Raw genomic sequence first — 16,848 nt, forward strand, 5'->3', positions numbered from 1 at the left:
AAGTATGGAGGCTTTGTAACCCTCTTTGTATGGAAGGAAAAGGGAGGCCTGCTTCTGGTTTTGTTTGCAATACTCTGGTCTTCATCAAATTATTGCTGCCGCGATTAGCATCCCTATGACAATACATCACAGTTTTTTACGATTAAACGGTGCTTGGTTTGGCACGCTATAGTGGAAATAAAAGACTCAGTTAGGTGTCAATGACTTATATTGTTGGTCATGGACATGAAGTTGACTTAAAAGCACTTGAACAGATGAATAACTCATAATATGCTTTTGTTAGATAATGAGCTGTTTGTTATTGCATAATATGTTTTTTTTTTTTTGTCCTGTATGATAGGCTGGGAAGTGATGACATCCAGACTGAAGAACAGACTACGGGGGTCTTCTGGGCTGAACAGGGGCAGGAATTCAAAGGCCACGCTGTCACATAGGTACCCCCAGCAGAGCCGCCGCGTACGGTTCAGAAAAAGCCGTCGGCTAATGAGCTCGTTAGCTTGAGCCGCTCTCCACTCTCTGACAACCGAACGGGAATTCACGCCACCTGCCAGCTTATTCGTATAATTAAAGTTCAAAAACCAGTCATGCAGATTATGCTTACTCAGCACAGTTTTATTATGTGCTGTCAATTTTGAACTGCAGTGGGCTCAGCAGGGGGTGGCGTGGGAGCTGGGGTTGGGGGGGGGGGTGAGTCCTGGCAGCCTCTATTTTGGATGTGCGACTCGCTGGTGTTCAAATGAGCTTACATTTTAAAAGTGCCTTATTAAGATTTTCAGGCTCAATACATATTATCCGGGATACCAGTTCAACCATTAATAAATAAATTATTAACCATACAAAATGAATGTACAAAATTGTCAGTACTTCATGCAGTGAGATCATTTTACCAGGTCCCATAATCAGGTCAACTTTCTTTGTCATTTCCAAAACATTCCTTACAAATATTAAAACAGCAGTGCAAGAGTTGCAAGTACTAGTACCGACTTTTAGAGGTAAAGTCCTTTTTTCAAAAGTACAGAGTTTACAGTTAAACGTATGGGTGCTTTAGAATAGAATCCACAGGGGTAAATAAGCTTGGTGGTTGTATTGTCTGTAGGATGTTTACAGTGACACTGAAGGAAGTCAGACGCATTGCGACCTTCGACCCTTGGCTCAAATAGATGTTACGGTCTCATGCTGTGTAGACTTAAGTACTTTAAAACACAGGCTGAAGAGTGATCAGAGCATTGTCAGTGATGCATGTCACCCCCAAACCCGATCTTCGAACATATGGAGAAAAGCTTACGCCTGAGTCACCCCCACCTCATTGAACCCCAGCTGCGATTCATTCCAACAGAAAAGATCTTGGCACACAGAGCCACACTTTGTTAAATAAAATACCTTGCAGCTTAAATCACTCCATTAAAAAGAGTGTGAAGTGTCACTTAAATTACAGAGTAATAAATCTGACAAGTTTAAGCTCTTGTCTGTATACTGTTATTGTATGTGGGGGCACATTGTAGATCACTGCATATATGATCGGAATGTTCCTGTATATAAATATTGAATATTTGCTTTTAATTTCATTGCACTGCACTCTTATCCAGAACGATGCACAGTAGTGGAGTAGTGCTTTACCTACTGAAGCTGCAATTGGCCTCTTTAAGTTTCCTGACTATATGATGTTGGTGCTCCCTGAAATTCCTTAAACTTCACTCATAGCTTATTAGTGCTTCATAGCGCTGAATTTATTATATTTATTTTTCATTTGGAGCTTTGGAAATGAATTTCAGGGTGTCAGAGTTATAGCTACAGAATGTCTGGACAGGGCCAATATAGTGTTATAGGAAAGTGTACTGAAACAATAAGCTCTCTTAAATGAAAAGTGGGATAATTCCCAGACCACTGAAAATCTTATTATCAGATAATATACCATCACACTAATCATAGTATCAGATAATATATTACAACCAACTCATGTTTAAATAATAGTAATTCTAGCGCTTAGTGATCAGCTACATGAATATATTGATCAGTCTTCCATACAGAAATTACAGATGAGGTTATCTGGTTGTGTTCACACCAGGGATACTGTCTGAGCTCCTTAAATATATACCAAATGCTGTATGTATATTCACCAATGAAATATGTGCCGCTCGTAATACAGAGGACCACTGTTAACAGATTTTAAAAAGCCACCAAAATAAGGAATGGCATTGTCCACAAAACCAAAATGCCTCTGCAGTGTGAACAAAACCCTTCAAAATTTGAGATAGTCCTGTTATGAAACAAGATCTCCAGACTCCTTGTAGGAACACGTCAAGTTTGACAAAATATAAATCCTAATTTAGGCTAAGGTGAGAAGGGGTGGAATGACCCAGCCTGAACTGGCATCACCAGAATGGGGCCTGTGGGTAAATAAAGCTTGACATCTGCTACCTGAGTCACCGTAGCAGCCAAAAGCCAAAAGCTGCTTTACAGACATCAGCTGAATGGGCCAGTGTAACATGAGGAAATAGATAAACAGCCTCCACCAACCTCCCCCTCACCCACATCCCCCACCCCACCTCTGCCCCAGAATATTGCCACCCCCAAACCTCTGATGTGCACACCTGTCATCGTCAATCTACCCTATAGAAGGAACATTCAGTGACACTATTTCCATATAATTAAACAATGACTGTGGAAACTATTTTTGTTGGAAGGAAAGTGTTTTCATGCTAACCAAATTCTGCTCAGGGTAGAATTATGGGTTTTCTTTCCTCATTATGACTGGGTAAAGTAAAGTAGTAATAATAAGATTTGCTTGAGTTTTTAAGGTAAAGATTTAAGGTAAAGGCTTGTGAATTCATGGATTATTATTTTAATGCTGTCATGTTTTTCAGGTTTTTAGAAAAAAACAGTTATGGAAAGTTAGTAACCTACAAGAAGAACATATCTATTAAGTAATTAACAATTACACACATTACTGTTCTATCCCTATATGAGTGTTTGCTTTCTTTTTTTTTCTTTTTTTTACAATTGTATTTATTTTCAATAATAAATAAAGACAGGGCAGAGTTCCTTTTAGAAAAAACAACTTACTGAATCAGTTCTGATTTATGCTGTTACTAGTATGTTTGAATCCAGAAGATGCAATGTGCAATCTATTTGACTAAAAATCATTTATTTTACACTAAACATTTTGCTGTGCAAGCTGTTTCTGATACTATTGTCTCTGGGTCATTTATCAAAGAGATACTAAGTCCTTTAGCAAAGTTTTGTTTTGAGTACAACCCAGAATCCATTTTGTGCACGTAAATCACTCCTTTTACTAGATGTCTTTAAAAAATACCTATTTAACTTGCCTGTAAAGTAACACAAAAATGTGCCATGTGGTTGACACATAATGTATAAGCTTACAGGCTTTGATGAGCATGTCCATGCTCCGACATGCTGGAGAGTTCACAAGACCTGAGAGCGCATTATCTTGACAGAGTTTGATGGAAGTTTGTGAGATCACTTGGTGAAATGGGGATATGGCATGGGAGTTTGGGTAGTCACCCGGGCCAACAGGCCTGTTTCCCGCGAGCTGTATCCAGCGTCTCAGGCCACACCGCTGAAACGAGAAATTGTTTGCAGAGCTCAGCTACGCTGGCGCCTGCTTGACCTTTTGACCTTGACTTTGAATAGTCGTGTTCCACTCCCGTCCACACTGAGTGATGACAGCAGTTGGAGAAACACAGCAGGGGGACTGGAAGCCATATAAGCCTCTCTCTGATTTGGAAAAGGAGTGCGGGACTGCACCGTGTGTGTGTTTGTGTGTGTGTGCATGTGTGTGTGCCTGAGTGTATGTGTGTTTTTGCCTAGTAGTGTTCGTGCAGTTTCCCCCAGAATGACTTGAAATGAGCCCCATCCCCCACCTCTCTTCTCTCTCCTCTCTCTCTCTCTCTCTCTCTCTCTCTCCCACCCCTCCTGTTTCTACTACTATAATGGATGGTAACGGAGTTAACTGTGCAATGAACAGAATCCACAAAGATGCCAAATTCAGTTTTATCATGCTTTATCATTTTTATTTTACCCACTGCATTTTAAATATTTTATGTTTCTCCAATAACAAAACTGAAATACCCTTGCAATGAAAGCTTTTATTGTAAGTGTTTCTCAATTCTAATAAAGCCAAAAACCAAAACCAAAAAAGTGCATACCGGTAGCCAAATTCCAGAGAAGTTCAATGGGCATGTTCAGTGAGGATTTAAAAGCCTCTTCACATCTGCCAGATGTATTTTGATGATGGCTATGAAAATGAATTATAAGCATAACTCCCCTAGACAAGGCTGAAGTGTGAGTTTAAAGCACTCTCATAACAGAGAAGCCCCATGTGGGTGGTACTCCTGGAGAGAACCGCTCTGCCTTCAGCGCCCCCTGCTGACAGAGCAAAAAACTCCCCACTGCATTATGAGCTGTAAACCTCATCCTTTATGGGAAAAAAAACAATATAAAACTTTAACAGGAAATGTAATTTAACTTTACAGCATAACACAATGTACTGTGGATTGCTGCAAAATGCCACACCCTTTTCTAATAGCAAATGATAATTCATGAATATATTCCATTCCTTAAATCATCACGGAATCAGGAGAAAACCATGACTTGACTTAAGATTGTATTTCTTTATTCTCCTAAAATTTGCTGGAAAGCTGACATAGATTTTGGAGTTATTCTCTTTTCTATGTTGCTCGCTATCAAATCCTTGTTTAGAGCAGTGGTAACCAACCCTGTTTCTGGAGATCTAGTGACTGTTTCACACCCTACAGGCCTCACACTGCAATAGAAGCACTAACCAAGGCAGAGTGTACTCCTCGCAGAGTACTAATCAGAGTAGGCTGTGGATGCCTTGTACATTGTAATATAAGCAACCAGTAACTCTGTAGAGTACATTTCCACATATTTGAAACACATTTTGGCATTTTAACAGATGCTCTTATCCACAGTGTCTTGCACAGATGAGATATTTTTGTATTACACAAATGCAGGACATTTACAGAAGCAGGATAAGCACCCTGCTCAGGGATCCAACTGCATTGCCCCAGCTAGGAGGAATCAAACCCGCAACCTTTGCATTACAAGTCCTGTTCGCTAACCATTATTTTAAACAGCCACGAACAGCCAGACAATACAACAGATACTGTGTGCATTTTACAGCAGGGTTCTTTAAAACATGTAAAGTAAATTGCCATTTGGCGTGACGGTTTGGCATTTCATGGTAAAGTTGATTAGCATTTGATGCTTTTAATCTTTGGCTTGAACAGAACAAACATGGAATAAATGTGGGGTTTGGAAGTGGGGAGGGTCGTCCCTTGATATATATACCTGTAGGGAAAATGGCCAGACCTGCAATGTCTGTACAACAGAACTCTTAGACTAAGCCTGCTTCTGTGGCCATTTCCTTTACTGACTGAACCAGCCAGTGGCCTTTCAGGACATTCTTTAATTAATCTCTGCAGTGCTCATTTTATGCTCAGAGCACCCAGGAGTTAAATGACTTATGGGGTACAGTAAATTCATACAAGAATTCCCTTTACAGCCAACAGAGCAGTGCTCCCTTAAGTTTATTTTTCTGTACTAGAGATCTCTATGCTGGCAGAGGGGCCTGTCTCTTGGCAGGCTGTGTGTGTTTTGTCGCACATTACTGTAATTTTTTAGCAATGGAGCTAGTTTATTTTATAGGAACTCGCACTTTGTGCACAGATCCAAAGCGGGCTCTGTAATTAGTTCTCCTCTGTTGTGTTGCTTGTATTCTCCTTGTCCACTAATTGGGCCATATCGTATGCACTGTGAAGTTAAATGGGGAATAAAATGGGCTGTGCTCTGTACTCTACAGAATACTTTGGCTTTGCAGTGAGATGAACTGAATTTTAAATGATGATCTCTGGCTTGTATGGCATCTCTTGTTGCTAGATTCTAAGTTGCGAGTCAATTTTTTACAGTAGTATGCACAGACTACTTTATGTAAATAATATAAATGATTAATTTTTGCTATTCATCCCTTATGTTAATGAAGAACCGCTCCTTCTAGAATGATGCCAGCAAGTATTTTATTTTTCGACAGAGAAAAAAGGGCGTATAGCATATCCGTATTGCGTTTTTAATCTTTCCATAACTAATTCAGATCCGTCTTTTTCGATCTGTCTGTTTGTTTATTTATGTGTTTCTGTGGGTATTTGTAGCTTAAGCTCTCCTGGTTTGAATACAGATTTATTCCTACAGAGAAACCGCTGGAAGTCAGGAAGTTATTCTGTCTTTCCCATTTCTTCTGAGTTAATCACTCTGTATCATCCAGAGTGATTCCAGAACGCGATAACTCAAATAAATGACAAACTCAGTAAATCTAAGGTCTTAAATGCCATTTATCTAACATTGCACATTTTTAAAGGGAGAAATAACTGAGCCAACTCTTCTTCTCTTGCCGACTGAAATGAACAATGTGTCAGTGCTTATAAACAACGCATTACAATAAAACTGGATTTTAGCCACAAGATACTCGATACTGTCGCTGCATGTGAGCCTAGGATCAAGACTCAGAGTTTGTATTTCAGTGGTTTAGTAGTCGTATAGCAATGGTATTCTGAAAAAAATAAATAACCAGACTCAGACATTTATAGTTGGAAAGACAAATATATTTTCTTTATTGTTACCAAACAATATTTTTGTCACATTACATAGCTATCGGAACAATGATTTGCAGGTATGACAAGAGTATCCATGTTAGTAAATCTTGTTTATGGATTGATCTTTATGGTGGATTGAAAACTTGGTGGTTCTACTGCCAGAGGTCTTCAACCTTATTCTGAATCTGAACTATGAACTATTTATTAGTTTTATCTCCATTGCCCTTCTATGATGTCTACTCCTGCAATTTTGTTACGAGAGTTATTCACCTTGATCACAAGCGCAGCCCCCACAAACTTTTGATGTGGCCCTGGAAGTAGGCCTACCCACTGGTGGAAATCATCTGTCCTATGCCCTTAGCTGCTATAGAGAAATCTCTACGACTCAGAGGTGCTTACTTATAATAACAGGAATAGTTTTTTACCAGAAGAATGTAGGAGTGGAAGAGTGGAAAGCCCCTCTCAACATCTGTGAGGCCTAATTGTTAGATCTCCTCTCTGGAACCTACCAATGAAACATAAAGAATAAGAGGCCCATCAAAGGCTCCTGGTTTCTGAACCCTCATTAGCCCTCCACTGTACCCAGTAAATTTCATAGGTCAGCAGTTTTCTCAAGTGCAGCAGCACTACACCAATGTTTCTCCTCCTGGTGAGGGGGGACACACTAGCTGTTTTTTTTTGGCAGTTACTACAGAGATCCCATACAGTTCTACTGGAATGTCCATGCGAGGCATAATAAAATAGGGATAAGCCAGTCATGACATCAGAAATGGGGAGCTCCACCAATCATGGAGTATGTTGATAACAGCCAGTAGAACAACACCAATGTTGATTGGTAGTCACTTTCTGGCTATGTTTCCAGGCTCCCTGTACATATTAGCAAGATGTAGTACCCATAAGTCTTGTTTTATTAGTTGTCATCAACAAACTCTGGGATTGGTGGCTCTCTTTTTTCCAGTAAGTTCATGTCAAACTGTATTACCCTTGTTTTGAACCAGGGTTTGATAAAGTGTGCTTCCCTCTGGAGAGTGGCAGGATTTCTTTAGACCCGGAAGACTTTCCACCATTTTGACATACAGAATGCATTGACATCCTCCATTATCTTGCTGGAGACAAGGATGAAGGGCTAGACCTCACCTATCTCACATCACAATAGAGTCCAGTCTTCTACACCACTTACACAGAAAATGCCATGCATCACACACTTCAGCAACCAGTCAATACAATACAAATTTTAAAATCAAAACGTGTGGGCAGGGTGTTGATTCACTGTTAACCAATGAGGGGTTTGCGCAACTCGTATTTAGTACAATTCCTGTCTAAAATATACACTTATTCTACTATCTATGTAGCTGCAAAGCCACCACAGGGGTGATGTTTTTGGAGTGGAGTGTGTGAGTTTGAGATTGGTCCGTTGCATGAGACTTGAGGTTAATGCAGTACAGAAGTACTGTATGTCAGACCTTCTGAGAAAGTGATGCTGGTGGCAACCTGTGAACAGGAAATACGGATTGTTGGAAAGTCCTCCTTCAATCCCCCACATCTTTTGGTCTCTGAAAAACACTTTAGCCACATGTGCACCTCACTACCCTTCCAGATGCTTCTAAGGGAGGAGAAGAATGTGCATGGATGCACATGTGTTGTCTGTGTTCTTTAAGTTCTGAGTACTTGTGCCCTCTTCACACCCCCACTCCCCACCCCAGTGTTAAATGGATTTAGGTACAGGCCCTGCTGCCCTTGATCTCTTTGATAGAAAGCCACTCACTGGGCGATCCACCATGTGCGCCCAGGAACCAGGTTCATCACTCACATAAGCAGCCCTTCTGAGATTGCGGCATGATGCTGACATCATCGCCCTCCTGGCTTGAGGCTAAGCTATTAAGGATCATCCAAGTGAGCTGGACACCTCCACAGTAAAATAATTCAGCCCCAGCTCCCTCAGGAGCCAAGGAGACCAACCAGGCCCTGGCCTTTAAGTGGAACATTTTACTGCCCTGATATTAATGCACATACCAGGCCACACACACTGCAGTCCCCCCCCCTGACCGGGAGAGCAAATAGATCACTCAGGATCACAGTGAACTGTTGTGGTGATGCAGGGAGGTGGAATTCTCTTCCCAGTGGGAATGTTTTATTGCTTGGGCGAATAACCACTGCCTATCATTAGCGATTTTATCCACCTCTGCATTTGCAGGATTTATGTAGTATTTAAGTTATTAAATATAGGTAAAGTTATTCATCAGATAGGAATATTATATTTGTATGATATAGGCAATATGTATTTTGTTCAATATAATTTCTCAAAGACGTTGGTGTAAACAAACATGTTTTTGTTCCAGTCAGTTCCCATAGGTAGTTCAGTTAGCTGAAACTAACATAAACCTGGTCATTAAGGAAAATTACTTTTAACCCCTGACCTGTGGTGCTTGCCCCGTGGTTACCCTGTGTTTTTGCAGAAAGTTAACAATGGTCAACAGATCATCACTCGCCCCTAAAAAAGAAAAAAAGAAATATAACCACTGAAGGGCATTTTTTATTTTTTTTTATTTCTCTACAGCATCATTTTTCATCGAGTTGAAACAAGAACCAGTGGATATTTTCCACTTGTTTGCGCAAAATGTGTTTCATATACAATGGCCAAGAAAAATACAGATGGTCTGATTAAACCCAAATGTGATACTCCGGACCCCGTCATCCATCAACGTCCTCGTTTTCTCCCCCGTCGGCCCGGGCCGGGTCCCCTGACAGGCGTGCACGCTGGGGCGGTCTGTAATTAGGACCCTGGCATTCGTTTGGCTCTCCGGCTCTTGGCAGGTAGCGGAACCGTAGCATGTTTTTTGGTGAACTGCAGCGATCCTCTCTGCATGGGAACAAAATCTCCTGGTGACAGCCTCCCTTCATTCTGCAGTGAACGGTTAAGGCAGGTGGCCATTCTTTAAATGCTTGTTTATGGTCTGAAGCCCGGTGAAAAAGCCTAACGATTTAACGTCGCACAGGAGTTTTCAAATGCATTCCTAGGAAAAAGAAGAAACTTGGTACCAACTAAAGACAGATCAATTTTGATTATCTTTTAAGGTAAGGTATGATGACCTGAGAGCACAGACAGATGTGCTTTGATATGTCAAGTACAGTATGTAGCTATTGGATCTAGCTATAATTAATAATAGAGGGAAGGAAGCCTTTTTGACCTTTTTTGGTATCTGTTGCTACCTCTAAATGAACATGATCGTTGCAGTCGGCAAAGTATTCAAATGTTCCAGATCTCCTGATGTTCAATCAATCAATCAATTTTTATTTGTATAGCACTTTTAACAAAGGAGCTTTGTCACACAGCAGCTTTACAGAGAACCGGCCCCCAAAGAGTAAGCCTAGGGCAACAGTGGCAAGGAAAAACTCCCCGACTCCCTGATGTTGCACATTAAATGTCAGGTTCAGCTGTTTAAAATGAATTGTTCATCAGTAGATTTCAGTTTAATACCTACAAACCGCTCAACTTTTTGGAAGCGTATTGATATACTTAGGAGGCAGTTGCAGTGGCATTGATAATAATATATCTAAGATATATCTAATATATCTACCATACAAATACAATCCCAGCAACTTTGGTATCAACAGCTCAAAGAATTGCTTTAGCCTACATCATTTTGCATCTGCATTGTGATAAATATGTTTTTGTTCAGGAATTGTTTTGCAAAGCCAGCAATGAAGGAAAACTGAACTTAAAAAAACTACAATTTTCTGGGCAGCTAATTTTATCCAGAACAGCTCATAGGGCTAATATCGATAGGACCACGCTACATTAAATACATATCTCAGAAGCAGAAATAAATAAAATGAGTTCAGTACAGTGACAGGCACCAAGCAACCCCCCCCCCCCCCCCACAAAAAAAAAATAGAATAAAAAAAACATGCTGCAGTAAATATATTATGACCAACAATTATCCTTCATAGCAACATACCAACAGCACATTGAAGTGAATGTTGAGTCCAGCACTAATCCATTAATTAAACTGCACTACCGAACATCATTGTTTGTATAATGCCATACAATAATCCAGAAGTGCAGCATTAAGTTGCAAGGTATTTCCCTGCCCATGGGATTAACAATAAAGTGAAAGAGATATTCTACATGTTATCAGGAGGCCGTGGAAGGAACATTGTTTGGAGGGCCTGAGTTTTTATTTCTGTTGTGATTCCTTCCGGCAGTGAGAAATGGACATTTTCCCAACAAAACTGAAAGCAGATGTAGGAGTTTACAAGGAGTCTTGAGCACGCACTCATCTCAGTACCAAGCCTTAAACGCACTATCGTTTTATGAAAAGCTCAAAAAGGTTTTCACCTCACAAATAAAACAGCAAATATGGCCAGGATAGTTTTCTGATGAGCATATATAGTGATATACTTGAAAACAACAACAGAATCATGGACAAGAACAACAACAACGAAATCCCTTGAAAGGGATTTTTGTATGTCAGGCAGTCGTGGGTTTCTTTTGATGATTCACTGAAGGCCCAAAACGCATCTGGAGTTTTTGTGTGATTTATGAGACAGACACCCATCATTTAGTTTCTGCACTACTGTAGTGGTGAAAGACAGTAAACATATTACATTCTCTGTTTGAAAGTCTGTAACTGATCTGCGTTCAGTGTTTCAAATATTGATTTTATCATTGTAATCTAACACAGATGCGCATTTTGTGATGTATGAGATTCTGTTATACATACAACACACACACACACACACACACACACACATGCAAACACAATGCGTGCACTGTGCTGACAGTTCCTACACTGTACACATTACTACTATTAAATTGCAGTCACAATCTACAGGAAGACGAAAGTACAAAAATGTCTTGAAAATAATCTAGCAGTGTAGCAGCACTTACACATTTTTCAATGCACAACCAATGGAAAACAATCCAATAAACAAATATTTTAAGAATGACATCGAAATACTCCAGCATATCACATGACAATACGTCATTGACAAGGTCCAGTAAATGCATTGGCTTTGTTTGTTCTGCTTTTTCCTTCGGTAAGTTACAGTCTACGGCATCATTTATAATGAATATCCTTCTAAAGCTACTCACAAGTCGACAAACAATGTTCATGATTCTGTGTTAAATAAATGAGAAAGAGACAAATGATCCTTTGTGCAAATTTGGCTCTAATTTACAGGGAAATTATGTAGCATTTAAGCTTGGCAAAATGGTTTATACAGCTAAAAACTGAAATAAAAATTTAGGTCTCTAATTAATGCTCAGCAGCTGGAAGGCCCATCAAGTTATAAATTTCTAAGTATGTTTTGACTGAATATTGCGAAAACTGGAAAAAAACAACACTCACAAACGGGGCATCATAATTTCTCCCAAAAAGCACAAGCTACTTCTGGGAAGCTCTGGATGGAAATTTTTCTCTTTCAATGTGTTTCACGTCTGAGGCACATCTGTCTACTGACTACTGCCAGTGTCTGTGCCTCAGCCTCAATGTGTGAGTCACATCTGAAAGCAGGTAGCAAGTCCAAGGAAAGAGAAGTTTTTCAGTGCGACTGCAGTTTACAAAAGTACAGCCAGAGCCTGTTGTATACACACCACACACATTCTAACCTGACCATATAAACATATGCGTGTGCGTGTGCGCGTGCTCACAGACGTGTGTTTGTGTGTGTGTGTATCATATAAAAAACACACACACACACACACACACACTCACATACTTAGTATATAAGGTCATTAATATACTTGAAATGTTTTGTCCCCAGCTTCTGCATGTGTCTGCTCACTGGCCAAAAAGTCCATACTGACTGTTCATACGCAAGAGTATCAAGAGAACTGTGGTGGACATACCTCACTCAAAATCTTTGGAATATGGGAAGTAAAAAAAATGTATATACCTCAGCGAGGTAGATTTAGTAGCTTTAGCTGCACCTGGCTTACATTGGTTATAGCATAACCCTTGTCAAATGAGAACCTGAAAACCCATAAACTGGGAATGCAAGACAGGCAGGTTTTTCATCACAGGATGTTTTTTTTTCTAATTCTACGGAAAGAAGAAAGCAGCTCACCATGGATGCTTTCTTCCGCCAATTTTTAAAACGTGTAGAGCTCAACATCTCTAAAAGTTCAGGTGGAGGTTATCGTGATCCAGTCCAGTTCACTGGACTGGTGGAATGGTCAACATGGCAGCTCCAGGAAGTGAAGAATATCTCAGATGTAAAAATTATATTAAGAATATATTAATCTTGGCAATATATCTCAGTTACCTTTAGTGGAATTACATATAGATTTGGCTTATTACGAGAAAGGTTAAGAGAAGAAGAGAACACTCTTTCTTAAGCTTGAAGTCACTAAAGTGTTATTTAATTCTCTACTGCTTTGTCTTCCATTTGCTTGTCATTGTAAAAAGTGTCCTTTTTATGGTGTGCAATGTGTCCTAGTGAATGTTTGCCAACAGATGGAGCTGTTTTTCTGAACTTCATCATACTGAGACCTTCATCATACCATAGTTGGTAAAGGAGAACCCCCATTGAGATTTCAAGTGGAATGAGTTTGGCGACAGAAACAGCCTACTGGACAGGTTAAAAAAAACCTGATTCAAGGTTTCCACATTTTTATTTCCTCCACAAAATATTGCTTTATAGTCAACTTGAGGAACAATTTCTCTGTCATTACAGGTAAATACATAAGGTCAATAAAACAACAGACTTTTAATAGATAGCCATCTATTTTGTTGATGGACTTAGAGCAGGAGTGCACAACTCTGGTCCTGGGGGGCCGCTGTGCATGCTGGTTTTTGTTCCAACCAATTACCTTAGTTTTAGTTTTTTGACAGCTCTATAAACTAGACTGGTTAACTCCTGGACTTGAGCACAGTAAACTCTTTAGGATACACTTGCAATGTGCAGCTGTAGCTGGTGCTTATGCAATTTTCAGATCAAGATATGATTGAGCTAATTGAATAATTAAGAAGAGAAGTTGGCACAAAATCCTGAAAAAGTCCTTGTTGTGCACCCCTGACTTAGAGTTGGTCTACTAACACACCCAGCAACTGATCCTTCAGAAGGAAACAAAGTTAATGGGAGGTAGAAAGCCAATTGTTGCAAAATCCCTGCATAACCATCAGTAAAACAAGACACCAACATAAATTCCCACCTTCTATAATTACCCACTGTTCTCTTTTAGAGATGAAATGGTAAATAAATATGTGATTAATACCACCAGGTGAAGTCTTCTCTTTCATGTCCAATTTCATTTGAAAAATGCTTTGGTCCCAGTGGAACTAGCCTATCTTTCAAAATATCTCATAGTCCAACTGAAGCCATTTGATTTGTGCATCAATTGAATTACCTTCATAATCATTATTTTTTAATGAGACTAGTGCTTATACAGTTGCTCTGACACAGAGGTAGTCGAGTCTTTTGGTCCAGCGTTGAGATGACATGAAGATAGCGTCTGTTGAAACAAAAGAACCAGAAATCTGTTCCTCATTCTCATCTTTGTTCCACTGACCACTTACTCAAGCAGTAATGTCTCTTTATTTTGACATTACTGCTTGACAACAAAGATTCTCCCTCTGCACCACTTTTGCATGCCTAAAGCCTGTTGAAACTACAAACGCAGAAAGGAGGTTACCCTCCAAACAAAGGACGCCTCGCAAAACATTACCCAAAGAAACACAGAATGACAACCACAAATTAGCTTAATGCTACATGCCAAAGACAAATTGGCACGGATATCTATTGCTCCCATAAGTAAAGACATGTTATTATATTGGGTTACGGCTTTCCCCCCCTGCATGCACTATATTCATAACAATAAATAAAATTTTGGGATGGATGCCAGACCAAATTGAGCCAGCAGATCTGCCTTTGATTTATTACCCCTGGATTTAAAGCGCGGCCATGTTCAGACCGCCGCTGTAGGACGGGCCGAGCTGAGCTTTAGCGCAGGCTATTAGAACCTGGGCGAAGATCCATTGCAATTCACCCACCCAGGGTTTGGATGTCACTGCAAATACAGTGTGGAAATACAGTGTGGCAGCCCCTTGGCTCTTTCTGTGGTGGTCTTGGAGTTCTTTAAATAGCCTCCTTCACACCACCATGTCACGAAAAAGCACAACCAGGTCATGTAATTTATAGACTAATGAAAGCAGGCCCATTAAAGTGTATGTCCTAGCTCTTACACAAGGTATTTGTACAACATGAAAATTAGCGCCTTTTTCCTACATTCTGAACTGCATTCAGTACCAGTTTCATGATGTACTTATTTGGGTTAAGCTACTCTGGCTTTGTTCATTAGAAAACATCACATAAAAGATTGAAATTTTTCACTTAAAATACCAATTTCCTTACAGTATAACCAGGTATGGTGTGTTGAATATTGTATGCGGGTAGAATCAGAATAAAATCTTGACAAACGTAACTTAAATCACATATCAATCACAGTCACACTGTAACATTCAATACTGCAATACAATATATTTGTGCTATTTCAGAAAATGTTGAGAGTATTAAAGTTAGTTAAAACACCTGGCTTAACAGATCAATTAATTATTTTTTTTAACAGATTGATTTTTGTTCATGCGTGTACACATTAAAAGGATTACCTCCATTTGACTGATGTAAAACATAATAAAGATTAAAAAAAATGTAATAAAGGTAGGTCAATGTTTATATGCCCTTGTTGACAACCAAGCAAAATGTACAATAGTAATTTCCAAGTTTACTGAAGACCTCTGATAGTTCATAGCATTTGGATCACTTAAAATTAATTTAAAAGTTAATCCATGACAATATAAAAAATCAGGAGAAGCATGTGGTTTATTACATACAGGGTAAAAGGTTCAGACTAAAGTTTACTGACAGAAAATAGTTTATTCTGAGAGACTACATTTCATCCCTGTTAGACTCATATAAGCTCTGCCGCAGTAAAATTAACACTGAACATCATCTTATTGTGTACAAAGTGGTTATAATGTATGCGCATGTTTATAAAATGTGTATATGTGCTTACAAAACACACAAACAGGGAAAGTGTATTGTTACATTTTCAAACACATTTGCAACCTTTTCCATAAATCTTAAATTCCAAGCAGACAGAGATGTCAAACTATAAATTATGAGGCACAATACCAATAGAAGAAAGCTCTGAGAAAGATTCTAGGGTTTACAGAAGAAATCCCAAGGTTCCTTTCAAGGTAACGCTGGATGTACCAGTCAAAAACTTAAAAGCAGTTCAGTAAGAAAGAATATTCTCCCTGTTCTCCAGACAGTCAGTACTGGTACTTGACTGCAGTGAGTGGCTCTGTTTCTCTATCTGGATCACATTAAAATGAGTCAAGTAATTGTTCTACGTCATGCATCCATTTCAAATGTTGATTTACAGGAAACAGCCGGGGTGGCCCATGTGGGAGAACTTTTTTTTTCTTTTTGCAAATGCTTGATAAAAGCATGAATTTTGAAATGATGTGATTTCAGGATAAACTTTTCGGTTACAGTACTTCCTTTCTTGTTTATGCAAAGACCATATGCCCTAATGAAAAAGAAGAGTTTTTGTAACTATGTAACTAGGTCCAATCAATTTTTCCATGGCAAAACTTGTCTTCTATTTACTCTGTTTTCAATCTAGTAATTTGCCAAAACATAAGAGAACGCAGCATCAAATCAAATAATAATACCACGAATGATAAATACAAATACTTCAGCAAAGTGTTTATTGACACATTTGTTAAGAATGTTAGCATCTCAATCAGTGAAAACGGTTTCATCAAACAAATATTTGAGATTTTCTTTTTAATAGATACCAATTTGAAACAAATGAATTGCATGCTTGTTGTATAAATACTACAAGCACCATATAAAATATTTATGTAAATACATCTAACTTCTTATGAGATATTTTCATACTGCACAGTTTAAAATGGAATTTAAAAATACCTATATACAATTATTTATTTAATTTTTTCTTTTTTTTTAACAAAATAATCAAAATTGCATTCATTCAAACACCTGCCGTAATGTTGGTTTTTGCAAACTGGATAGGACAGTGTTAAATCATTTATACAAATATACACATGCCATCTAAGGTGTAATAGAGTTGACAAAACAGAAACAGGACTAAAATGCATGTATTACAATCGACTTTGCTAAGTCTCAACTAGAATCATACACAAACGGTAGTACCATATGAACTGCATTAACAGATGGAATTCACTTT

The sequence above is a fragment of the Anguilla rostrata genome, chromosome 5, assembly GCF_018555375.3.
Source record: "Anguilla rostrata isolate EN2019 chromosome 5, ASM1855537v3, whole genome shotgun sequence".
NCBI lineage: Eukaryota > Metazoa > Chordata > Actinopteri > Anguilliformes > Anguillidae > Anguilla > Anguilla rostrata.